The 27,315-nt window shown below is 39.7% G+C and overlaps 1 protein-coding gene across 18 annotated transcripts in view; it reads left to right on the forward strand.

Moving 5' to 3' along the window:
• Nucleotides 1-2,312: 2,312 nt before the first annotated feature.
• Nucleotides 2,313-27,315, forward strand: part of ALPK1 (alpha kinase 1) — a 218,997-nt gene continuing 193,994 nt past the window's right edge. For 11 of the 18 annotated variants that reach the window (XR_010126093.1, XR_010126094.1, XR_008502301.2 and 8 more), the window contains exons 1-2: nt 8,341-8,450; nt 26,740-26,791. The gene's annotated coding sequence lies outside the window, so the exon portion shown is untranslated. Of the gene's footprint in view, nt 2,327-8,277; nt 8,451-26,739; nt 26,792-27,315 lie in introns of those variants that run through there. The other 7 variants (XM_063663991.1, XM_063663984.1, XM_063663985.1 and 4 more) reach the window with 2 other exon arrangements.

Here is a 27,315-nt window from a genome sequence, read left to right on the forward strand (position 1 = left end):
CCCATCATTTAATTTGAAAATAACATAAAATGCCCATAATCCATTATATTTCTATCCAGCTTTGAACAATTTGAAATTTCTAAATTGTATTAATGTTTAAAAAAAAAGTAAAAATTTATCTTGGCTCTCCTATTCAATTGATGGCATGCCATCACTTCCTCTTATCATCATCCCTCATCCCCATGACATGGGTCAATATAATTTCTAATTAAGTTACTTGTTTGTTTGAAAATACAAAGTTTTTCCGTGGCAAGAATCTTAAGAGTTTTAGATATTTTTGCTAGCCCATAATTAAGATGATGTACATAAACGCCTACTGTATGTTATTTAACATAAAAAATAAAAGCAGCTAATTTGTGGTAATACAATCACACCATGTAAAAAAAAAAAAGAGGTGCATGTTTGTGTTACTTGCTAATAAATGAATTATATGACCTTGCTTTCTGTCCAAGGCGTTCTAAGCACCTGAGACCCACACTTGTCTAACTCTCCCCTGTCCAGCCCTGACGTTTAGATTACGTGCAGTTCAGCTCAAGTGTGTCTCACCGCCTCATGGTGGATGCTCTCTGCTAACATGTGAAAACATTTAGAATCACCTGAGATAGCTGACCTAAATCGTTTTCCACTAGTTCCTAAATGAGGGACTGGCGGCAGCCCAAATCTCTTCCTCTTCCCTGTTCTTGAAGTTAAGTGACCACAATTAAAATTAACAACTTACAGCCGAGCCCAGTGGCTCACGCCTGTAATCCCAGCACTTTGGGAGGCCAAGGCAGGCAGATCACTTGAGGCCAGGAGTTTGAGACCATCCTGGCCAAACTGGTGAAACCCTGTCTCTACTAAAAATGCAAAAATTAGCCATAAGTGGTGGCATGCACCTGTAGTCCCAGCTACTCAGAAAGCTGAGACATGAGAATCGCTTGAACATGGGAGGTGGAGGTTGCAGTGAGCAGAGATCATGCCACTGTACTCCAGCCTGGGCGACAGAGCAAGACTCTGTCTCAAAAAAAAAAAAAAAATAGAATAAATAAAATGAGCAATTTAAATCTATGTGTGAAGGATACACTACTAAAGAAAACACAGAGTGCAGAACAAAAATGCTAGCATTTGTGGAAAAACATAAATATGTGAACTATCCAAGGAGACAGAATGGATAATGTTGGTTAATTCTGAGGAGAACATGGCTGACAGAGGACAGAAGGCTGGAGTCAGGCAGAGAGTTCTCATTGTGTCCTTTTTCCAACAGTTTGGCTTTTTGTAATTATCTTCATGTGTTACAGTTACACACACATACAGCCTTTTAAAGAAGAGTCAAGTAAGAGAAATCCCCTAAGAGACAGGTCTCAATGCTTTAAAGCCTCAGTATTTTTCATATGATGGAAGTTTACAACAAAATTCAGGCTCTCAAGAAAACAGTGAGATGGTGAGGAGAAAAGTGGATCCCCTAAAGACAAGGCCCCTCAAGGGTGCAGGGAGAGGAATGAGTCAGCCTGTTTGGGCCATCATTTCTGTCCCACCCTGGAGGCAGTTGTGGGAAAGGTGCTGTGGGAGGCAGAATTCTAAAATGGCTCCCTAGGTTTTCACCCCCGGGTATGCACAATCTGTATAATCTCCTCTTGAAAAGAGGCAGAACCTATAAATATGTTGTAATATCACTATTGTGATTAGGTTTATAATCAGTTGTCTTTGAGTTAACAAAATAGGAGATGATCCAGCTGCGCTGGGCCTAATCAGGTGAGTTTTTGTTTTTGTTTTTGGTTTTTTTTTTTTGTTTTTTTGAGACAGGGTCTCATTCTGTCGTCCAGGCTGGAGTGCAGTGGTGTGATCTCTGTTCACTGCAACCGCCACCTCCTGGGTTCAAGCGATTCTCCCACCTCAGCTGAAACTACAGGAGCATACTACCATGCCTGGCTAATTTTTTTATTTTTTGGTAAAGATGGGGTTTCACCATGTTGGCCAGGCTGGTCTTGAACTCCTGATCTCAGGGGAGCCTCCTGCCTTGGCATCCCAAAGTACTGGGATTACAGGCATGAGCCACTGCACCTGGCCTAATCAGGTGAGTTATTAAAGGTAAAAGGACTTCACCCTTCATGAAGTCAAAGACACATGCTCCTGCTGGCCTGGAAAGAGCAAATATCCATGCAGGAGCTGCCTATGAAAGCCGCATGGCAAGGAAATTCCAGTGGCATCTAGGAGCTGAGAGTGGCCCAGTCAATAGCTAGCAAGAAAATGGGGGCCTCAGTGCTGCAACTGCAATTCTGCCAAAAACCTGAATAAACCTCGAAGGACCCCAAGCCTCAGATAAGAAGTGCAGCGCTCTCAGCTATAAGTAAGTGTGCCCAGACTTCTGACTGACAGAAACCTTGAAATAATAAATGAGTGCTGTTTGGTTTTTTGTATATCATAGAACCTTTATTTTTCCTCTAAGTTATTAAAAAACTTATATAACATCCATGCTGTAGTTATGACACCATTTGTAGATGTGTAAAATGCATCTTCATTTGTATATATTTTACAGACAGTTTAATAAGTGCTGTTTTAAGCTGCTAACTTTGTAGCAACATGTTATGCGCAATTTAAAAAGCTAACATAGTTGCTTTTGTTAGAGGGTCCCAGTCAATTATGAGGGTCCTCAACTTATTCTGGCCTAAAGCCCCCAGTCACTCATTATGAGGGCTTGAGGCCATGTAGGCAAGCATGGGAGGAGCTGATTTGGGGGAGTACATTATTTCTACCTGTCATATACTCCCCTCAAACCGAGTAACTTGATTTTTTCCTTGTTGAATCTAAACTTTCTCAAGTAATACTCGTCAGTGTAATTTTTAGTAAAAAATCAACAAACAAAAAAAGTCTCCCTTTCTTTAATGTTACATTTAAGTATTTATATTTTTATACTTCAAGTGTTAGTACTTTTCTCTTAACTTTTATTTTATTTTATTTTTTGAAACAGAGTCTCTATTGCGCAGGCTGGAGAGCAGTGGCACAATCATGGCTCACCGCAGCCTCAACCACTTCGGCTTCTCCCACCTCAGCCTCCTAAGTAGCTGAGACTACACCTGCCTGGCTAATTTTTGTATTTTTTGTAGAGATGGGGTTTTGCCACGTTTCCCAGGCAGTTCTCAAACTGCTGGACTCAAGGGATCCACCAGCCTTGGCCTCCCAAAGTGCTAGGATTGCAGGTGTGAACCACCATGCTATGAATTACTAGCTTCCCAACAAGGAGCAACATTTTAAACCACTAATGAGGGATTGTAAGATATACATTTTTAACACAATGATTTTATTTCCTCATAAAGTAAAATAGCAAAAGTTGGCTCAGAGAAGTGCCATATCTGGACTAAGTTCTTTTCTCGTCCATCTCTCTGATTCTCTCTTTGTGTTTATCCTCATTGTGCTGTCAACTAGGTATGTAAATCTGAAAAGAAAGTTCCAGAATGGCATTCTAGTTCCTATCCCCATAGAAATGTCACTATTCTCTGATATCTGGGATCTTCAAGTTTATTACATATTAAAATGGTTAAGGTGACCTTGAACTCATCTTCCTACAATGCTGAAGGACCCTCGGAAGGATATAGCCCCTTCTCAAAGTATGTACCACCTGTATATTTTACTTAATGTAGGCTTCAATTGGAAGATTCTTGTCCGACTCTACTTATTCATCTTACTAGGTTTGTTTGTTTGTTTGTTTGTTTTTGAGATGGAGTCTCACTCTTGTTGCCCAGGCTGGAGTGCAGTGGTGTGATCTCGGCTCACTGCAATCTCCATCTCCTGGGTTCAAGCGATTCTCCTGCCTCAGCCTCCTGAGTAGCTGGGACTACAGGCGCCCACCACCACCCCTGGCTAATTTTGTATTTTTAGTAGAGATGGGGTTTCACCATGTTGGCCAGGCTGTTCTCAAACTCCTGACCTCAGGTGATCCACCCGCCTCAGCCTCCCAAAGTGCTGGGATTACAGGCATGAGTCACCGCGCCCGGCCTAGGATTTTTAAAATATTCCATCATCTGCTTTCTGCCACTGCTTTACTGATTTGTTCTTGTTATATCCATCCTTGACCTACTTGCCAAGCCAAAGGACACTTTTCTGTCCTCATCCTACTTCACTTCTCTGCATCATTTATTCTTGTTGACCAATTTCATTTCATTGACACTGTCACTTCCATCTACTTGGCTTTTAAGCAGGCTTTCCTGAGTGTGTGATCTGTGCAATCCATAGGGCCCTGCACTCAGAGTCGCATGCTTGTATCTGCTATCACCAACCTGAAATGCTTAATATTTTTGAACAAGAGGCCCTGCAGATTCTCTTGCCAGTCCTGTTTTTAGGATATACTTTGTTTTGGTTTTTCTACTACCGTTCTAGGCGTTCTTTACCCATCTCCTCTATGGATCTCTCTTTTTCTGCATGAATTACCAACTTTCATCTCTGTGGCCTTCTTTCTATCCTGTACATTCCCCTTTGGTAATATCTAACTACAATTATAGTTTTTTGACTGCCTCTAAGTCATTCACGCATATTTCTGTGTGTCTCACCCAGGCCTGTGATTCTATTTCCTAAATATTTATTTCCCTTCCTTTTTATTCCATTGTTACTGTCATTAATTAAGCCCAGTCATCACTTCTCTCTAGAATATTGCAGTACTCTTCTAACTCATTTTCCTAATTCCAGTCTTGCCTCCTAATCCACCCACCACCAGGATCCTTCCCTTGCATAAACCTTGCTCCATACTCCAACCTTCCCACAATAGTAAGTATTCTTTCTAAAAGTTTTATGATTTTACATTCTTTGAAATTTTCTGTTTTCTGTTTGTTTTTTTTGTTTTTTTTTTGTCTTGAGATGGAGTCTTGCTCTGTTGCCCAGGCTGGAGTGCAGTGGCACAATCTTGCCTCACTGCAACCTCCACCTCCCGGGTTCAAGAAATTCTCTGCCTCAGCCTCCCAAGTAGCTGTGACTACAGGCATCCGCCACCACACCTAGCTAATTTTTGTATTTTTAGTAGAGACAGGGTTTCACCATCTTGGCCAGACTGGTCTTGAACTCCTGACTTCGTGATCTGCCCGCCTCAGCCTCTCAGAGTGCTGGGATTACAGGCGTGAGCCACCGCGCCTGGCCCAAATTTTCTATGTTTTCAATATAAATATCCAAACTCCTTAAAATGAAACACAAAGACCTCCTATTATGAGCCAACTCTTGCCAATTTTTTCCAACTAATTTCTGGCCACATCACTACTAATCCATCAATCACTGTGATTGCCTTAAGTGCATTGCTTGTGTGCACAGTCTGAATCTGTAGCACCAGTGTAGCACTTGACACAAAAGATTCTCTAAACATGTTATTGAGGTGAACGAATGATATCAGCTTGTATCGGCATTTTATATTTTATATTCAAGATGATAAAACCTAGAAAATCAAAATTAATATGATGCTGCAGCCAGTTTTCCTGTGTGTCATAATGTATTCCTTGTATAGGTGTACATCTCAATCACTTAAAATAGTTGAAATTTGTGTAATGAAACTTCCATCTTTGAAATCTTACTAAAACTCACCACTGGATTATAAATGAGACATTTTGTCTTTGTGTTTTACATGACTCTATGGATCTTACCAGGAATCCCTGTTGAAGACAATCTTGACTGTTGTCCAAACTGTAAGGAAGATAATATCTCATATGAGATCCCTCCTCTTCTATCAGTGCCATTGCCTCTCTCTCCATACTCAGGTGTACAGTGCCCTTTTTTAGGCTCTGAAATGTACAGCTTTTCATCCCGAACACTGTATTTCCAACATTTTTGCTCCCCTACCCCCAAATAGAATTTTGCAAAGACAGTAATTCCTTCACATAAAGTCGATATTCATCTTTCATTATAACTTTAGATACAAAGGGTCTAAATCTGATGTTGAATAAACATAACTCATACATTACTCTTTTAAATGTATCCAACACAAATTTTATATCCTAGTGATTTGATGTTCCCCATCATCTATTTAAAAATGCATGTACAGGCTGGGCGCAGTGGCTCACTCCCATACTCCCAATATTTTGGGAGGCTGAGGTGGGTAGATCACTTGAGCCCAGGAGTTCAAGACCAGTCTGGGCAACATGGAGAAACACTGTCTTTACAAAAAACAAACAAACAAACAAACAAAACAAAAACAAAAATTAGCCAGGTGTGATGGTGTATACCTGTGGTCCCAGCTACTTGGGAGGCTGAAGCAGGAGTATCACTTGAGACCAGGAGGTCAAGGCTGTAGTGAGCTGTGATTGTGCCACTGCATTTCAGCCTGGGTGACAGCCCTATCTCAAAAAAGTTTAAAATTTAAGAAATTTAAAAATAAAGACACATGTACAATACCTTTTTTAACAATTGGAAATTTTATATCATTCCTGTATTTCCTTAAGCTTCTGTTTCATTTCACTTCATCCATGGAAGTTTATCCTAGTATAAAATAGTTAATATACTTGAAAGTTTTTGTCATATTTCTTTACAGTAAAAATATGTAGGCCGGGTGCAGCGGCTCAAGCCTGTAATCCCAGCACTTCGGGAAGCGAAGGCAGGCAGATCACCAGAGGTCAGGAGTTCGAGACCACCCTGGCCAATATGGTGAAACCCTGTCTCTACTAAAATACAAAAATTAGCTGGGCGTGGTGGCGGGTGCCTGTAGTCCCAGTTACTTGGGAAGCTGAGGCAGAAGAATCACTTGAACCCAGGAGGTGGAGGTTGCAGTGAACGGAGATCACGCCACTGCACTCCAGCCTGGGCAACATGTCTCTCAAAAAAAGTATATATTGTAATTAAACCTTTCTGGCCGGGTGTGGTGGCTCACGCCTGTAATCCCAGCGCTTTGGGAAGCCAAGGCAGACAGATCACCTGAGGTCAGGAGTTCGAGACCAGCCTGGCCAACACGGTGAAGCCCCACTTCTACTAAAAATACAAAAAATTAGCTGGGCGTGCTGGCAGGCACCTGTAATCCCAGCTACTTGGAAGACTGAGGCAGGAGAATCGTTTGAACCCAGGAGGCAGAGGCTGCAGTGAGCCGAGACTGTGCCACTGCACTCCAGCCTGGGCAACAAGAGCGAAACTCCGTCTCAAAAAAAAAAAAAAAAAAAAAAGAAAAGAAAAAAGAAATTAAATATTTCTATTTTCTGTGACCATAGACTCTAAGTATTAACCTTTCTTAAAGATTGAATTGTACAAGTATTGATTCATAATTGATGAAAAAGACAAAAATAAAATGATATGTTTTGATGAATATTAAGTGATAAAATTTATTCAAAAGTCACTTCTCAATAAGATTTCTGGAGTTTTAAAAAATTAATTCACAGATGAATGTTACTTATAGTTGGAATAAAACAACATTCCACAAAAATATACACATGGAAGAGGAGAGGAACTGTGTTTACATAAATAAATAGAGATAGAATTTTGTTATAGCAATGCCATTTGGTTATTTAAACTTCTAAGGTCATATATTAAACATTACATAGCGATCTATCACAAAAAAATGTGTTTTAAGTGATCTAGCAACTGACTATTCAATTATTTCCTCCTATTTTGTTGTAAACAATTGACTTGTCAAAGCATTTATGACCCAGCTTTTGGAGTCCTTTGCTCTCTCAGTTTCTAGGAAATATACCAAAGGCTTTACCAAAATTTATCAAATTACTATTAATAAAACCTATTATTCCTTCACTCTAGAGGAAACTTCTTTAATCCAGCAGGCTCAAAAAGGATTGAGAAAGTTAAAATATTGTTCATGTCAATAACTTTTCCAATAAAATATATTTTGACATTTAGAAATCTTATATACTTTTGATTTTTTGGTCAAAATTTCGAGTTGCAGATTTCAGTTGTTCCATTGAAGGACAATGTCCACTGTGTAACTCAATAAGACACTTTTCACTGTCAAACTAGTCAGCCTAATCAGATATTCTATCCAAAAAGTCCTAACTTTATTTTCCAATTCAAATAAACCTAGCAATATATATGTCTCTGTGATAACAAGCTCACTTCTGAGACAGAGCACAGAATGAAGCCTTAATGTGCATCTGTCTTTTGCTAACAGATTTCAACAATGTCACGTTCATTGTTTCTTACTGACATTCTCTCTTCTTGGCTCTAAGAGGACTCTCCATTCTTAGTCTAAATAATAAGTTTTTCTTGCACTTTCATTAGGAGAAGGAACTTTTCTGTAGTAATACAGCTCCCAGAATACCTTTCACCGAAGCAATTCCTAAAGGGGTGTGTCTTATGGTGCAAGATTGCTGAAAGTCCCGGAATTGAATTACACAACCATATTCTGAGACAGTCACAGGATTGTTTTTTTTTTTTTAATTCCTACTTCCTGAAACTGAAGCCGTTTATGAGAAACAGTGTATTTCAGAGAGGCTGTACCAGAATTAACTCTGCTCAGAGTTAGATTTGCTGGTCTTAAAGTACTTTTCCTCTTCAAGATAAAAGTGAGTATCATCCTTTAAATGACAAAACGCAGTAGATGGCATAATATATGAGGAAGTATTTTTCTTAAGTGTTGACTCAGTTTCCATCTGCTGATCTTGTCTATATTTAAATAACTTTAGAGCTCTAAGAACCTTTGCACTTCTATAATAGAAACTTTCCAGAAAGGGGAGGGTGAGTTGGTGGGGCGAAGGGGGTGGAGTGGGGAAGGGGAGGGAGAGAAGGGAAGAGTTACCTACAATAGTAAACTGTAGTCATTATGAAGGGGAGAAAGCAAACCAGTTTTTCATGAGGTTTTAATAACAAGGTTCTTAAGTCACTGAGTTTCTGGTCTTACTTGTCACTTAATTGAGATGTTTAATTAAAGGATTGTTAGGATTATTTATTTGAAAAAAAACTCTATGACTTTTGCCTGGAATACATAGGTAATAATAGAAACTACCACTTTTATGACAGCATCACTAATTTTGCTAGGAAACAGGTAGATAAGGCACGAGACTTACTCATCTCATATGGGAAGAATTGACGGGAATTCTGAGTGCGTGGAAGCATTATTTAGAGACAAAGCATCTAGAAAAATTAAATTCCTTTGCATGTCTATTTAGAAGAGTCCTTTAATTAAAAAACTCTAGTGTTTGAAATTAGTACTTTAGAGTACTTTGGAAAGCCACAAATTAAAACCTTTAAGATGGTTTGGGATTTGAGGATGGTTGAGGGTACACACAGAGGCAGGATCAGGAAGGAGAGGACTTTATGCCACAGTATAATGGCATCTCTGTTTGCAATATATACTTCTCTCTCCCTCTCTGTCTCTCTCTCTCTCCCTTTTACTTTCTTTTTACTTTGTGCCACTAATTCTCTTATAAGAAACAATATCCATTTAATTTGGGGTATAATTTATGCACTTGGGATACATTCTAGACTCTAGAACCAATGTCAAGTCCAGTCCTTTTCTGCTGACCGAAATAATTTACTTCTCTCTTCCCACCTCCTTCCCACCCCATCAACCTCAAGCCTCAAGAGAAACAAAATACTTAAAATTATTTTAGAAATAACTTATTCCCCATATCAAAGATCTTTTAAATCTGAGATGAATCTCTCAAATTCTTCCCCCAAGAAGACACCAAAATTGTATAGCATCTCTATCTGCATGAGTAGGAAGGCAATAATTACTTCAAACTTTTCAAAATCTATTTTAAGCTGTAAAGAAAATGCATGTGTAAATTATGATGGATATTAGGCATTATCATATAAAATAATACGTGATGAGCTTGGCTGATGTGTTAAGCTGTAACAATACCTCCCAGCAAATGCCAAGTGATCTAGGTTTGGATTTAGAGCCTGAAGTTTTCCTTAAGAATAAGTTTGTGCATTTCAAGATATTTCTGAAATTCCATGGCTCCTCCTATTCCAAACAATTTTACTGATCCCTTTCCCATGAACACAAGGCATGAATTGCTTTTATTGTTCTCTATTGCAGAGAATGATGGCTTTTTGGCATAAGCTGTTCATTGTAAATGATTTTCTTTCTTGAAATTTTGAATATCTGTGGATTGAAGAACTCTTAAAGGAATGAGCATTTAAACTTTTGGTGAAAATATATTCCATATTTTTTTTGTATTTTGTATTGTATTTGTTGCCTCTCTATATGGGGGAGTCTTTGTTTCTTGTTATTGATGGTAACAACTATTTTTGCAGAATGTTGTAATATGCTTTATTTATAGAGAACTGTGGGATAGACAAACTTAAAAGAAAGAATATTATCTGGTGCTATCATTCTTCTATGTCTGAAGGAAAGAAGAGATGATTATAACTTAAATATGAGATACATATAAATACAACTTTTCCTAAGTATGGTATACATACTACTGATTTTAGGCAGTACATGTCTAAACTTTAAAATTTTGAGTTATTTGCTAGCTTAATATAAATTAACATAATTCGCTTATAAAACCTAGAATTTCATGAATACTATTGTTTAGGAAAGTGTTAAGTAAGAAGTTGAGCTAATTTACTATTGATTTTAAGGAAATGATTAAATAAATAATATTACAGGTAATCTGCAGATTTGGCAAAAATAATGAAGATGGCATGCAAATGGCTAAAGTTTCAGACATGCTACACTAATGCATTCGAGAAGTGGATATTTTCTTAGCCAGTGCAGTATCTTTGAACTTTACTGGGCCTTGGTTACAGAGCTCAGTTGATAATGCAATCTGTTCAATTTCCTAAGTATAGATGTATAAAGTATTTGACAGAGAAATATTTTATCAAACTTTTATCACACCTGTAGTCTAATAAACTATTATATTTCCTTGTAAATTATCATATAATTGAAGGGATGCAGAAGATAGCCAATATTTTTTCAAATAAGAGTGATAGAAAGGGTGAAATGTCTCAGTGTGAATACTACAGGTTCATTCTGCTTGTTTCACTGAACTTCTGAACTCAGGGGCGGGGGGGACTTTAAACGTTATCTAGATCAAGGGCTATTAATGGATCATAGTATGTGCCAATGGCTATTTGCAATAGTTTCATTTCTGGGAATCCATCCTAAGGGGGAAATAATTCTAGATAAGGGAAAAATTCACAAACATGTTCATCATAAAGTCATAATAACAAATAATTGCAAGCATTCTCATAAAAGGAGGAGGTTAAGCAAACGATACTGTACCCATAAAACATGATAGAATAAAAAATAGTACCAGCACAGAAAATACTAAGTGAAAAACAGACTCAGGATTGAATAACTTGTATGCATACAACTATTTACATAAAATGGTATAGATATAAATTCAGAAATATTCTAAAAGTGATTGTTGTCTTACAGTGATAGATTGTTTCTTTCCCATCCCTCTCTCTATTTCTTTCTACATAACATGATATTCTTACAAAAAATTTTTAAATTATTATATAATATACTTACATCATTTTTTGAGAAAACAAATATAGTTTATTAAATAGAACTATATTACTATTAATATATAGTAAATAAAACTATGCAGCTTTGGAAGATAAAAGTTTTTCCTTCTTTTTATTTGGCATACAAATAACCAGCTATGTGAAAGAAGAGAGGATGGAGTCTCAGTGCTAGGAACAAACAGGTGCAGTGGAGTCAGTGAACAGAAAAGGAAGTACCAATTGAAACACTTACTACTGGTTCATTTTTCTTGTGTTGATCACTTCTCTGTCAACTGTAGCTTTTACTTCAGTCTAATAATTCTTTTGGCTTAAAGATAAAAAAAAAAGGCAGGGAAGGGGGAGTGGAAACTTGGCCTGACCTATGTGCAAATAACCTCTTAACTCATTTCTTGTTCTTATGGATTTCCATATTTTGGATTTAGTAATTTATATCTGCACATATTGTACTTGTATTCAATTTTGTCATGTCTTTGTATATACTCCTACTGCACCTCAAAGTGCATTGTGTCATTGGCTCACCCAGCACTGCTTTGACCTTAACCCCAGCACATCTGGTTACTGTGGTGCATTCTCCATCAGTGCATAATATGCACCCAAAATATCTGCAGAATTTCCAGCAAAAGCCTTGTCCATTCATAATTACCTTTTTTTCTACAAAAAAAAATTTTAGAACCTCATCATGTGTCCTTTTAGTTGGCATTTCTTCACGATAACTTCAGCTCTAATTAAAGTTTGGACACTGCTGGTCAGCCCGTCATCATTTTCCAAGATAACTATATCATTACTGAGAAATTTTCTTCCCTGAAGTCATGCCCCAAATAATTATTGTGAAAGATAACAAACTGTAAGTGGTAACATCTCTTTTGATATATTAATGTATTATGTTTGACATACACTTCCGAAGATTGCAGGTTACTCAATAAGCAACATTTGAAGACCTTTGAGCCCAGATTTCCTGTTACTCTAAACCTACCCTCTTCCTTGGGACATGAGAAACTTGGTTTAGGCTTCTGAAGGCACAGCTTGCCAGGGCAGCTCAGCAGCTGTTAGAAGCGCCCTTACTGTGTTAATTCCGTGCTTTACTGACTCCCGCACCATTATGTAGATAAGGTTAGGCTCTCCTTCTAGCTTTCTGCTCTTTCTAGCTCTCTGTGGGGCCTTCTTGGGGCACATCCCTTGAATATTTTCACTCAGTAAAGTGACCTCTGATCACCTTATTCCCAAGCACATGTTCTCACCAGAATGTTCATCAAGCACTTGTGATAGAGACTTGTAAGAAGAGAAATCCTCTGTGGCATTTGATACATGGGATACAGAAGATACTGTATATTCTGTATCAGCAGTCTCACATTTTATTTATTTATTTATTTATTTATTTATTTATTTATTTATTTATTTGACAGGGTCTCGCTCTGCTGCCCAGGCTGGAGTGCAGTGATGTGATTGTGATCACAGCTCATTGCAAGTTCTACATCCTGGGCTAGGCTCACATTTTAGAGCCTGAGTGAGTTATCGACTTACAGAAGCATTTTCTCCCCATATCCTCCCATCATCAAATTACAGGGTCTTTGTAGACAACTGAACCTTCACTCGATGACCCCTCTCTCCAAAACCCTTCTCCTCCCTCACCACTGACTCTCAGATTCACATCCTGGAGCTTACAGTCCCTGAGACAGGGTCTAGCTCTCAAATTTTATACTTCAGTATCCAACTCCCTAAAAAACAGCCCTCGTTCTTCATCTCTGCTTTCGTTAGCCCATCTGTCAAGACCTCTAGGTGCTGGTCCCCGCCCTCATTTCTCCCAGTCACCATTCCTCTGAGCCATCACTTACCTGTTCCCACAGGCCCCTCAGTCCTTGAACATAATTACTAAGCACAATTGTAAGTGCTTAATAAAGGATAAAGCCTAAAGGCTCCTGGAGAAATCTCCACACAATTAATGCCACTAAAATTCTTGGTCACACTCTCAGCTGGACCCTTGGTGCTACGTGGAGATCCCTCTACTTGTTGATGGACAGCTTCCCAGGCCACTCCTCTCAGGGACTCTTCTGAAGGTTTTTCATTCTCCTCAAGCCCCAGTTCTGCCACCTCACTTCTTACTCTCAGCCCAAAAGCAGGTAACTCCATCAACTTCCTTCCTCCCCCTCCCCTGCCGTCTACTTAAAAACCTCACACAATCAGAGCACCTCTGCCTCTTTCCTGTCTGTTTCAGTAAAAAGTGTGTCCTGCCTCCCCAAAGCAAGGCAAACCAATCCTTACAACTGGAGTCTGTTCCCTTCCTTTTCCCTCTTTCAGGAGGACACTGCCTTCTCAGCCCTCTGCTGCATTAGTAAGCATGTTTAAGTATGAGTATCCTGAAAAAAAGCAAACAAACCCCTTTTTGCGGCTGCATCCCTCTTGGGCTACTTCCCTTTCTCTCCTGTGCCTCTCAGCCACACTCCTCCATAGACAAGCCTCTACTCCTCGGCTCCATTTCTTCACCTTTTACTTCTACCTCCCTGCAATCTGGCATTTGCCCTGAACTTACTTACATTCTTGTATCAGAAGCTTCCCAGGAGACAAACCCAAAGGCTGCCTTTTAGACTTTATTTTCTCTCTCTCTCTCTCTCTAAAATTATGACACTATTATGATACTAACACTTTTTCTCTAAATTCCCTCCTTTGGTTTCCATATCACCTTGAGTGATCTTCCTGCCACATCTGATCTTCTGATCTTCCTCCCACATCTCTGGCTGCTCTTGCTTCTCTATTCTCTTTCTCTGCCTCATTATACATGTTAGATTCTACTCTCTACCCCCTTTCTCTCTTACTGTGTGTTCACCTTGGATGTACTCAACACTAATGTATTAAAGGCCCTGCCGTTCCTCTCCCTGAGTCTAGACTCCTATCCAAATGCCTACTTACCATTTCTACTCTGTATTCCACAGGCATCTCACATCTAACATTTTCAAAATTGGACTCATCATTTACTGCCTCCACCAGTACTTTTTATATTCCTATCTGGCACTAAAATTCACCCCAAATTCAGCCAAGCCAAAAACTTTGAAGTCACCCTAGATGTCTTTTTTATTTAATCAACAATAGCTAATCAATTTTGAAGTCACACTGATTCCATTCTCTAAATATCTTTTGAATCTACCATATCGATCCATTCTCACTTGGTTCAGGCCATCAGCATCCTGCACCATACCCTGATCTCCTCCGTCTGTAGTCTGGGTGCAGGGTTGTTTTTGAACAATTTGTATCAGATCATGCTGTTCAGAGGCCTCCTTTTCTGAGCACATATCTTTATAGCCTTCTTGATCTCCCAGCTACATGCTTCTCCAGCCACATCTTTTTTTTTTTAATCATACTTTAAGTTATAGGGTACATGTGCACAACATGCAGGCTTGTTACGTATATATACATGTGCTGTGTTGGTGTGCTGCACCCATTAACTCGTCATTTACATTAGATATATCTCCTAATGCTATCCCTCCCCCGTCCCCCCACCCCACTACAGGCCCCGGTGTGTGATGTTCCCCTTCCTGTGTCCAAGTGTTCTCATTGTTCAATTCCCGTCTATGAGTCAGAACATGCAGTGTTTGGTTTTTGTCCTTGCGATAGTTTGCTGAGAATGATGGTTTCCAGCTTCATCCATGTCCCTACAAAGGACGTGAACTCATCCTTTTTTATGGCTGCATAGTATTCCATGGTGTATATGTGCCACATTTTCTTAATCCAGTCTGTCATTGATGGACACTTGGGTTGGTTCCAAGTCTTTGCTATTGTGACTAGTGCTGCAATAAACATACGTGTGCATGTGTCTTTATAGCAGCATGATTTATAATCCTTTGGGTATATACCCAGTAATGGGATGGCTGGGTCAAATGGCATTTCTAGTTCTAGATCCTTGAGAAATTGCCACACTGTCTTCCACAATGATTGAACTAGTTTACAGTCCCACCAACAGTGTAAAAGTGTTCCTATTTCTCTACATCCTCTCCAGCAGCTGTTGTTTCCTGACTTTTTAATGATTGCCATTCTAACTGGTATGAGATGGTATCTCATTGTGGTTTTGATTTGCATTTCTCTGATGGCCAGTGACGATGAGCATTTTTTCATGTGTCTGTTGGCTGCATAAATGTCTTCTTTTGAGAAGAGTCTGTTCATATCCTTTACCCACTTTTTGATGGGGTTGTTTGTTTTTTTCTTGTAAGTTTGTCTGAGTTCTTTGTAGATTCTGGATATTAGCCCTTTGTCAGATAAGTAGATTGCAAAAATTTTCTCCCATTCTGTAGGTTGCCTGTTCACTCTGATGGTAGTTTCTTTTGCTGTGCAGGAGCCCTTTAGTTTAATTGGATCCCATTTGTCAATTTTGGCTTTTGTTCCATTGCTTTTGGTGCTTTAGACATGAAGTTCTTGCCCATGCCTATGTCCTGAATGGTATTGCCTAGGTTTTCTTCTAGGGTTTTTATGGCTTTAGGTCTAACATGTAAGTCTTTAATCCATCTTGAATTAATTTTTGTGTAAGGTGTAAGGAAGGGATCCAGTTTCAGCTTTCTACATATGGCTAGCCAGTTTTCCCAGCACCATTTATTAAATAGGAACTCCTTTCCCCATTTCTTGTTTTTGTCAGGTTTGTCAAAGATCAGATGGTTGTAGATGTGTGGTATTATTTCTAAGGGCTCTGTTGTGTTCCATTGGTCTATATCTCTGTTTTGGTACCAGTACCATGCTGTTTTGGTTACTATAGCCTTGTAGCATAGTTTGAAGTCAGGTAGCGTGATGCCTCCAGCTTTGTTCTTTTGGCTTAGGATTGTCTTGGCAATGCAGGCCCTTTTTTGGTTCCATATGAACTTTAAAGTAGTTTTTTCCAATTCTGTGAAGAAAGTCATTGGTAGCTTGATGGGGATGGCACTGAATCTATAAATCACCTTGGGCAGTATGGCCATTTTCACGATATTGATTCTTCCTATCCATGGGCATGGAATGTTCTTCCATTTGTGTCTTCTTTTCTTCCGTTGAGCAGTGGTTTGTAGTTCTCCTTGAAGAGGTCCTTCACATCCCTTGTAAGTTGGACTCCTAGGTATTTTATTCTCCTTGAAGCAATTGTGAATGGGAGTTCACTCATGATTTGGCTCTCTGTTTGTCTGTTATTGGTGTATAAGAATGCTTATGATTTTTGCACATTGATTTTGTATCCTGAGACTTTGCAGAAGTTGCTTATCAGCTTAAGGAGATTTTTGGCTGAGACAATGGGGTTTTCCAGATATACAATCATGTCATCTGCAAACAGGGACAATTTGACTTCCTCTTTTCCTAATTGAATACCCTTTATTTCTTTCTCCTGCCTGATTGCCCTGGCCAGAACTTCCAACACTATGTTGAATAGGTGTGGTGAGAGAGGGCATCCCTGTCTTGTGCCAGTTCTCAAAGGGAATGCTTCCAGTTTTTGCCCATTCAGTATGATATTGGCTGTTGGTTTGTCATAGATAGCTCTTATTATTTTGCAATACGTCCCATCAATACCTAATTTATTGAGAGTTTTTAGCATGAAGAGTTGAATTTTGTCAAACTCCTTTTCTGCATCTATTGAGATAATCATGTGGTTTTTGTCTTTGATTCTGTTTATATGCTGGATTACGTTTATTGATTTGTGTATGTTGAACCAGCCTTGCATCCCAGGGATGAAGCCCACTTGATTGTGGTGGATAAGCTTTTTGATGTGCTGCTGGATTTGGTTTGCCAGTATTTTATTGAGGATTTTTGCATCGATGTTCATCATGGTTATTGGTCTAAAATTCTCTTTTTTTGTTGAGTCTCTGCCAGGCTTTGGTATCAGGATGATGCTGGCCTCATAAAATGAGTTAGGGAGGATTCCCTCTTTTTCTATTGATTGGAATAGTTTCAGAAGGAATGGTACCAGCCCCTCTTTGTACCTGTGGTAGAATTCAGCTGTGAATCCATCTGGTCCTGGACTTTTTTTGGTTGGTAGGCTATTAATTATTGCCTCAATTTCAGAGCCTGTTATTGGTCTATTCAGGGATTCAGCTTCTTCCTGGTTTAATCTTGGGAGGGTTTATGTGTCAAGGAATTTATCCATTTCTTCTAGATTTTCTAGTTTATTTGCATAGAGGTGTTTATAGTATTCTCTGATGGTAGTTTGTATTTCTGTGGGATCGGTGGTGATATCCCCCTTATCATTTTTTATTGTATCTGTTTGATTCTTCTCTCTTTTCTTCTTTATTAGTCTTGCTAGCAGTCTATCAATTTTGTTGATCATTTCAAAAAACCAGCTCCTGGATTCATTGATTTTTTAAAGGGTTTTTTGTGTCTCTATCTCCTTTAGTTCTGCTCTGATCTTAGTTATTTCTTGCCTTCTGCTAGCTTTTGAATGTGTTTGCCCTTGCTTCTCTAGTTCTTTTAATTGTGATGTTAGGGTGTCAATTTAAGATCTTTCCTGCTTTCTCTTGTGGGCATTTAGTGCTATAAATTTCCCTCTACACACTGTTTTGAATGTGTCCCAGAGATTCTGGCATGTTGTGTCTTTGTTCTCATTGGTTTCAAAGAACATCTTTATATCTGCCTTCATTTCATTATGTACCCAGTAATCATTCAGGAGCAGGTTGTTCAGTTTCCATGTAGTTGAGCGGTTTTGAGTGAGTTTCTTAATCCTGAGTTCTAGTTTGATTGCACTGTGGTCTGAGAGATAGTTTGTTATAATTTCTGTTCTTTTACATTTGCTGAGGTGTGCTTTACTTCCAACTATGCGGTCAATTTTGGAATAAGTGTGATGTGGTGCTGAGAAGAATGTATATTCTGTTGATTTGGGGTGGAGAGTTCTGTAGATGTCTATTAGGTCCGCTTGGCGCAGAGCTGAGTTCAATTCCTGGATATCCTTTTTAACTTTCTGTCTCGTTGATCTGTCTAATGTTGACAGTGGGGTGTTAAAGTCTCCCATTATTATTGTGTGGGAGTCTAAGTCTCTTTGTAGGTGTCTTCATGAATCTGGGTGCTCGTATATTGGTTGCATATATGTTTAGGATAGTTAGCTCTTCTTGTTGAATTGATCCCTTTACCATTATGTAATGGCCTTCTTTGTCTCTTTTGATCTTTGCTGGTTTAAAGTCTGTTTTATCAGAGACTAAGATTGCAACCCCTGCCTTTTTCTGTATTCCATTTGCTTGGTAGATCTTCCTCCATCCCTTTATTTGAGCCTATATGTGTCTCTGCACATGAGATGGGTCTCCTGAATACAGCACACTGATGGGTCTTGACTCTTTATCCAATTTGCCAGTCTGTGTCTTTTAATTGGAGCATTGAGCCCATTTACATTTAAGGTTAATATTGTTATGTGTAAATTTGATCCTGTCATTATAATGTTAGCTGGTTATTTTGCTCATCAGTTGATGCAGTTTCTTCCTAGCATTGATGGTCTTTACAATTTGGCATGTTTTTGCAGTGGCTGGTACTGGTTGTTCCTTTCCATGTTTAGTGCTTCCTTCAGGAGCTCTTTTAGGGCAGGCCTGGTGATGACAAAATCTCTCAGCATTTGCTTGTCTGTAAAGTATTTTATTTCTCCTTCACTTATGAAGCTTAGTTTGGCTGGATATGAAATTCTGGGTTGAAAATTCTTTTCTTTAAGAATGTTGAATATTGGCCCCCACTCTCTTCTGGCTTGTAGAGTTTCTGCCGAGAGATCAGCTGTTAGTCTGATGGCTTCCCTTTGTGGGTAACCCAACCTTTCTCTCTGGCAACCCTTAACATTTTTTCCTTTATTTCAACGTTGGTGAATCTGACAATTATGTGTCTTGGAGTTGCTCTTCGCGAGGAGTATCTTTGTGGCTTTCTTTGTATTTCCTGAATTTGAATGTTGTCCTGCCTTGCCAGGTTGGGGAAGTTGTCCTGGAGAATACCCTGCAGAGTGTTTTCCAACTTGGTTCCATTCTCCCCATCACTCTCAGGTACACCAATCAGATGTAGATTTGGTCTTTTCACATAGTCCCATATTTCTTGGAGGCTTTGTTCATTTCTTTTTACTCTTTTTTCTCTAAACTTCTCGTTTTGCTTCATTTCATTCGTTTGATCTTCAATCACTGATACCCTTTCTTCCAGTTGATCGAATCAGCTACTGAAGCTTGTGCATTCATCATGTAGTTCTCGTTCCATGACTTTCAGCTCCATCAGGTCATTTAAGGACTCCTCTACACTGGTTATTCTAGTTAGCCATTAGTCTAATCTTTTTTCAAGGTTTTTAGCTTCTTTGCGATGGGTTCAAACTTCCTCCTTTAGCTCAGAGAAGTTTGATCATTTGAAGCCTTCTTCTCTGAACTAGTCAAAGTCATTGTCCGTCCAGCTTTGTTCCATTGCTGGAGAGGAGCTGCGTTCCTTTGGAGGGGGAGAGGTGCTCTGATTTTTAGAATTTTCAGCTTTTCTGCTCTGTTTTTTCCCCATCTTTGTGGTTTTATCTACCTTTGGTCTTTGATGATGGTGATGTACAGATGGGGTTTTGGTGTGGATGTCCTTTCTGTTTGTTAGTTTTCCTTCTAACAATCAGGACCCTCAGCTGCAGGTCTGTTGGAGTTTGCTGGAGGACCACTCCAGACCCTGTTTGCCTGGGTAACAGCAGCAGAGGCTGCAGAACAGCGAATATTGCTGAACAGCAAATGTTGCTGCCTGATCGTTCCTCTGGAAGCTTTGTCTCAGACGGGTACCTGGCCATGTGAGGTGTCAGTCTGCCCCTACTGGAGGGTACCTCCCAGTTAGGCTACTTGGGGGTCAGGGACCCACTTGAGGAGGCAGTCTGTCCGTTCTCAGATCTCAAACTCCGTGCTGGGACAACCACTACTCACTTCAAAGCTGTCAGACAGGGACATTTAAGTCTGCAGAGGTTTCTGCTGCCTTTTGTTCGGCTATGCCCTGCCCCCAGAGGTAGAGTCTACAGAGGCAGGCAGGCCTCCTTGAGCTGCGGTGGGCTCCACCCAGTTTGAGCTTCCAGGCTGCTTTGTTTACCTACTCAAGCCTCAGCAATGGTGGGCGCCCCTCCCCCAGCCTCGCTGCCACACTGCAGTTCGATCTCAGACTGCTATGCTAGCAATGAGCGAGGCTCCATGGGTGTGGGACCCTCCGAGCCAGGCGTGGGATATAATCTCCTGGTGTGCCGTTTGCTCAGTTGGAAATGCAGAAATCACCCGTCTTCTGCATCACTCACGCAGGGAGCTGTAGACTGGAGCTGTTCCTATTTGGCCACCTTCCAGCCACATCTTTTATTCCTCTCCAATACCCCAGATGAAGCTAAACTTCAGTAGTGTCAAGCTACTTGTTCTTTCTCAACCATGCCATACTCTTGTCACCACTATTACCTTTCCTGCTTGCAAGACCATTTCCTTCCTTTGTGGCCTATTTTGTTTCTAAGACCCAGCTCAAGCATCACTACCCCTGGGAAGACTTGACTTACATCACTGCTTTCTACTAAAGTCAGTGGCCACTTTGTCCTGTTAGTTTAGCCATTTCTTAGGACCCAGAGATTTTCTCTACTCAATAACTTATTGAAATAAATTGTGATGATTTCTTCTTCATCTCTGTACACAAGTAGCTCTTTTTGAAGATCAAGACTATATCTTTTTATCTCTGAATTCCCAGTACCTCGCCCAATGCATGCCACATTGTAGGTGGACAACACAGATTTGCTAAATAAATAAAATTTCATGGATTTCTACTGTCCTGCTCAATTTTTTTTCTTTGAATGAGACTTACCATTGTTAAAACTCTCTAGCTCACAAACGAAATTTTCCCCATGGGTTAAATTGAAAAATTAATTCATAAATTCATCAATATAACCCTTGGATAACTGCATCTAGTTTCTCATAAGTATATAATAACACCTACTCAACTAGAGATGGTAGAAGGTTGTAACATTTGAGAGGCTCCAGATCCTTCCAGATGCCTCCTTTGATTTGGTGTTGTATAACAAAACAACACACCCTGAATATTTGCTCCATTTAAATATATTTAAAGAGTCCCAAAATGAATACCATAGATTCTGTATCAGCAGGTGTGTGTTTTAAGCAGGTTGTCCATAGCATGGCCAAGTTTTTGCTCTTGTTCTATCAGGTTATTTAAAAACAAGACTTTACTATCTATTCAAAATGACACCTGATCTAGGTTACCTTTATCAAGTGTAAATGGGAACCTGTAGTACAGTATGCTTTTAATATAATACATTGGCTGCTTGTGTTAGTATCAGCTTTGTCTCTTCCTTGCTTTTTGGCCATGACCAAGTTAATCACTAAGGGCCTTAATTTTCTCATCCATAACATGAGGATAACAACGTCCATTTTCCTTAAGTTTTTTTTGATAATTAAATGAGTTAATATATTAAGACCCTTATAGCAATGCTTGATAAAAACAAACAGTAGCCATTGTTAAGTGCTACGTATATCCTACTGTAGCAGACCAGGCTGGCACTGATTCTTGGTCACTTGCTGCTGAACTTCGGGAGGGCGGAAGTAGCACTACAGAATCATAGAATCGAAAGGGACTTTAAAGACTTTACCAAAAATCCCCAACTTTAGAAAGGAGGAAACTGAGGTCTAGCAGGGAAAGGTGACTTGCACAAGTTCACACGTAGCTGGTTTGTGATGGAGTCAGGATTAGAACCCAGGTTACCTAGCGTGCAACGAATACAAAAAAGCACTCACTTGGAAGCAGGAGACTTACTGTGTGGTTGGGATCCACCATGAAGTGAATAGATCATGGGGTGGAGGAAATTCATGAGCAGGCAGTGTTTAAAGATGTAAGGAAGCAGCCCCCTTCCCCCACCCTAAAGGACACTCTCATCTGTTCACCAGTGCTGAATAGTGATAGTTAATAACAATAAGTGGCATGCATTATTCTTTAATAAGTATTTGTTAAGCATGTTCTGTGTGTCAGCCTTTCTGTTACAATGCTTATATACATTATCTTGATACTCACTACAGTTTTATGAGTTGACTATTATTGGTAGCAGTATTTACTCAATAAATGGTAATGATTACTATTTCTACCTCCTTGCTATGCTAGGCTGTTAGCATGACTCTATCTCTCTACCTCAGGCTGCACACTTAATCCATTCTAACCCTGCTGGTCACCAGAACTGCCAATTGTCTGTTTAGATCTACTTTGCCTAAGATGACACATTTGCCAGAGCACAGTCTCCCAAGGACCTGAAGCTCTGTCTGTCCTTCAAGGTGCCTTCCTGACTTTCACAGCCAGCTCCAGGGGAGGTTCTAGCCTTACTCCACTCCCTCCTTTGGGCTATCAACTGCACCATGCCTGCCCAATACCAAGATATTTTTGATAAAGGTTAGCACTCACTGATGATGCTTGGCTATTGGGGTTAGTCGTTTGTGTTAAGTAGGTCAGGGCAGGCAGAGTGGTGAGGATGTCCAGCTTTAAAGCAAGGCTGAAAGAAAAACAAAAGATAGCACGTGTAGAAACATTACCAAGTTAACTGTAACATGAGTGGGAGGAAGCGCACACACCAAAATACACACAGGGGGTCACAGTGTTTTTCTAAATCATTTCTGGGTACACCTGGGCATCTCAATCTAGAGGCACAAAGAGTGGTCAATTGTAGTCAAAGAATACTTAGTTAAATTTTGGAAACTTATACTTTTTAAAACGTCATTATAAATACTATAGCTATACAAAGAAAAAATAATAAAATATTCATAGTGCTTATTTCTTAGTGGGATCATAGATAATTCTTATGTTCTTTTATACATTATTTTTCTCCAAATTTTTTATATAATAACACTGTTTTGCTTTCTAATGATACAATGTTTTAAAAATCTAGATTCTTTTTTTTTTTTTTTTTTTTTGAGACGAAGTCTTGCTCTGTCACCCAGGCTGGAGTGCAGTGGCTGATCTCGGCTCACTGAAAGCTCCGCCTCCCAGGTTCACGCCATTCTCCTGCCTCAGCCTCATGAGTAGCTGGGACTACAGGCGCCTGCCACCACGCCTGGCTAATTTTTTGTATTTTTGGTAGAGACGGGGTTTCACCATGTTAGCCAGGATGGTCTCGATCTCCTAACCTCTTGATCCACCCACCTTGGCCTCCCAAAGTGCTAGGATTACAGGCGTGAGCCACCACGCCTGGCCTAGATGCTTAAAAATATATAAAGACAAATACAGCACAGAGACTCTTTAAGATTTTAATGATTTAAATACTTCTTTATCTAGCCCTTGTCAGAAATCTGGAAACATTGAGTAGGCTGATAATACCTCTCATTTGCAAGCCAGTAGTTATTGTGTGTGAAAAAGGAAGTCACAGTGAAAGAACAGAAAAGCCTTGGTTATTATGCAACAGACAGGTTTCAGAAGTCCCACGGTGTCTCAAAACAGTTATACCCCCAAGTCATAGCTGTCAGAAGAAAACCTTGTTAAGACTACAGCTGCCCATGCACAAATTGAAAGTGAACAGGAGGAAACCAAGCAGTTCCTTCCAGTCAAGTTCCTTCCACAAGGCATGGCCCTTCCGGTAACCCCACCTGCTCCTATTCAGCCTCTTTTGAATGCCCAGCTCATCAAGAGTTGGCCTTTCATTTCATTCTGCTGACAAGGTTCAGTCATTAATAGAGGCCACCCAGGGGTTCAATGTGAACTCAAGTGCAGATATTAAGTTACGGTTGAAAATATGCATCTGAAGTTTAAGGTGAAGTTTGGGCTGGAGATAGGAATTTGATGATTACCAATAAATATATGGTATTTACAACCATGAACTGAATGAAATCACCGAGGAATAGGTTTAGATGGAGAAAGGATGATAGTTTGAGACTGAGCCTTTGCATACTCCTACATCAAGAGATCTAGAAGAAGAGAAGGAACCAGCCAAAAAGACTAAGGAGTGATCAGTAATACAGGAGGAAAACCAAGAGTATGGTTTCCTGGAACACAGCAGAGGAGGGAGGCTCTATGTCACATGTTTTTGGCAGGTCAACTAAGCTAAGGAGTAAGAACTGACTGCAGAAGGCTGGGCATGGTGGCTCACGCCTGTAATCCCAACAGTTTGGGAGGCTGGGGCAGGTAAATCACTTGAGGTCAGGAGTTCGAGACCAGACTGGCCAACATGGTGAAAACCCATCTCTACTAAAAATACAAAAATTAGTCAGGTGTGGTGGCAAATGCCTGTAATCCCAGCTACTTGGGAGGCTGAGGCACAAGAATCGCTTGAACCTGGGAGTTGGAGGTTGCAGTGAGTCAAGATTGCCCCATTGCACTCCAGCCTGGGTGACAGAGGGAGACTCCATCTCAAAAAAAGTAATAATAAGAAGAATTAACGGCTGGATTTAGCACATGGAGTTAATCAGTGACTTTGACAAAATTAGTTTCAGTGGCTTAATGGGACAAAAGTCTAATTAGAATGCGTTTAAAAGAGAATGGGAAGAGAGAGTTTGGAAGCTCAAGTAGAGACAATTCTTTCAAGGAATTTTGCTAAAAAAGACAATAACTACTGACGAAAGTGAGATGAAGAGATTTTTCTTCTAAGATGCAGGAAATAATGGCATGTTTGTAAACAGATAGGAATGAGCCAAAGGAGAGCAAAACCTTGACGATGTAAAAGATTGAGAGAGGAAGGGGAGAGAAATGCTGCTGCCCTTGAATAGAAACACAGGTGGACTTAGTGCCCAAATTGAGTGATTGGTTTTAGATAAGAGCATGTGTGGTCCCTCTCTGATAGCAGAAGGGAAGACAGAGTATGGGGTGCAGCTGCCATTGGATTCGTAGAAGGGAGTGGGAGCCTGTGGAAGTCCTCGTCTGATGAGGATGAGGGTGGAGGAGGAAGAGACAGCATGAAATAGTCACCTAAGTGAGCAGAAGGTAAACGGATCATAAAAGTACAGTAAGAGTTCAGGAGTAGGATCTATAGAGGTCCCAGTGGGATTTTAGGATTGTTGGATTTTGGAGACTAAAAGGGGACAAGATGGGTAGTAGTGAATAGCGAGAGCGATTCATGAATTTGAAAATCTGGAAGAGTTGCTGTGATTGATGATAACAAAATTTAGGCTGTATGACCATGGAAGTGAATGACTGAGGTTGTGTCACGGACAACATCTTTGAAAGAAAGGATTTCAAGGAACGGAGAGTCCTGGATCATCAGAAGATTATTGAAATATTCAAGAATAAGAGTGGTTTGGAGAGACCAAGTGATCTAGGAGTCAAAATGCCCCGAGAACTGGCAGCTGATAGCAACAATGAAGGGCAGTGGGATAATAGAATCTGGTGACATGAATTCCGAAGTTGGGGATAGGAGTGTGTAAAAGCAATGTTCGTAAGTGGCAGTTAAGAACAGGAGACCTCTACCTAAGTTGGTGGTTTAGGGGCTGTAGGAGAATAAGCTGGCCTTTGAGAGGGTTATAGGAGAGTTGAAAAATGTAAGTTACAGGGAAGAGTAATCCATTGCCTTTTTGTTTTTTTTTTTTTTTTTTGAGACAGTCTCGCTCTGTTGCCCAGGCTGGAGTGCAGTGGCCTGATCTCGGCTCACTGCAACTTCCGTTTCCTGGATTTGAACGATTCTCCTGCCTCAGCCTCCTGTGTACAGGCACGCGCCACCACACCTGGCTAATTTTGTATTTTTAGTAGAGACAAGGTTTCACCATGTTTTGGCCAGACTGGTCTTGAACCCTTGACCTCATGTGATCCTCCTGCCTCAGCCTCCCAAAGTGCTGGGATTACAGGTGCAAGACACTGTGCCCGGCCACATTGTCATTTTAATGTACGATAATGTAGTAATTGTTATTGCAAACTTCTTTAGCAACATTTTTGTATAAATAACTGGGGGATTCCCATTTTTCTGGCAGGCCCCAAAAGTAGTAAATAGACTTTTTTTAAGTCAGTAGATGAAAGTTTCAGAACTCCAGGAAATAAGATATCAACCCCAAAGGTTTTTCAGCAAAGTCCTTTTATTTCATGCATAATAAAATTATCAGATATGACTACCACTGATAGTTTGATCCTCTGATGGTGAGTTTTCTCTCCTTTATGGTTGAACTTCTTCAAAAGGTTAAGGAGAAATTTGAAGCCTTTTCCCCTATTTAAGGGAGGGAGGAAACCAAAAGAGATTTGTCCCCAGTCAAGCACTCTGGACAGGATCTGGTCTCCCTTGATGTGACATTCCTCTTCCTTTTATATCTAAAGTGATGAACAGTGATGAACAATTGAAACTTCTCCTCACTCATTTGCAACTCAGGAACTTCACCTTCCTGTTCCCTTATCCAATGTTTCAAATAGCAAGCATGCAACAATGCTCATGACATAATGCAAGAAATAGAGTAGAGATTATTCCTTCTTCTGTTTATTCTCTAATTATAACAAAGTCCTCTGTTTTTATGTCTTTTTCTTAACTAGGAAGTTCTTCTAAATCAGGAATGGACTGAAATCTAATGAACCCAAACTTTGGGTAAGTTTTCCAATGAAACTTTTGAATTAAGTTATTTTTTCCTAACTACATAGCAATACATAGTCATTGTAGAAAATAGGAAAAGAAGAGGAAAATAATAGAAAAGTACCACTTAGAGGCAAATATTCCACATTTTATTGTATTTCCTTCTGATTATTCTTCAATAATTTTTAAAAATTGTGGTAAAATACACATAATAAAAAATGTACCATCTGAACGATTTTAAGTGCACATTTCAATGGTATTAAGTACACTCACGTTGTTGCACTGCAATAACTACCATCCATCCACAGAACTCTTTTTTATCTCACAAATTTGAAATTCTGCATCCAGTAAACTATAACTCCTATTTCTCTCTTCCCCAGCCCCTGGTAAACACCATTCTCCTTTCTGTGTCTATCAATGTGACTACTCTAGGTACTTCATATAAGTGATATCATGCTGTATTTGTCCTTCTGTGACCGGCTTCCTTCACTCAACATAATGTCCTCAAGGTTCAGCCACATGTCAGAATTGCCTTCCTT

This window comes from Pongo pygmaeus, chromosome 3, assembly GCF_028885625.2.
Source record: "Pongo pygmaeus isolate AG05252 chromosome 3, NHGRI_mPonPyg2-v2.0_pri, whole genome shotgun sequence".
NCBI classification, from domain to species: domain Eukaryota; kingdom Metazoa; phylum Chordata; class Mammalia; order Primates; family Hominidae; genus Pongo; species Pongo pygmaeus.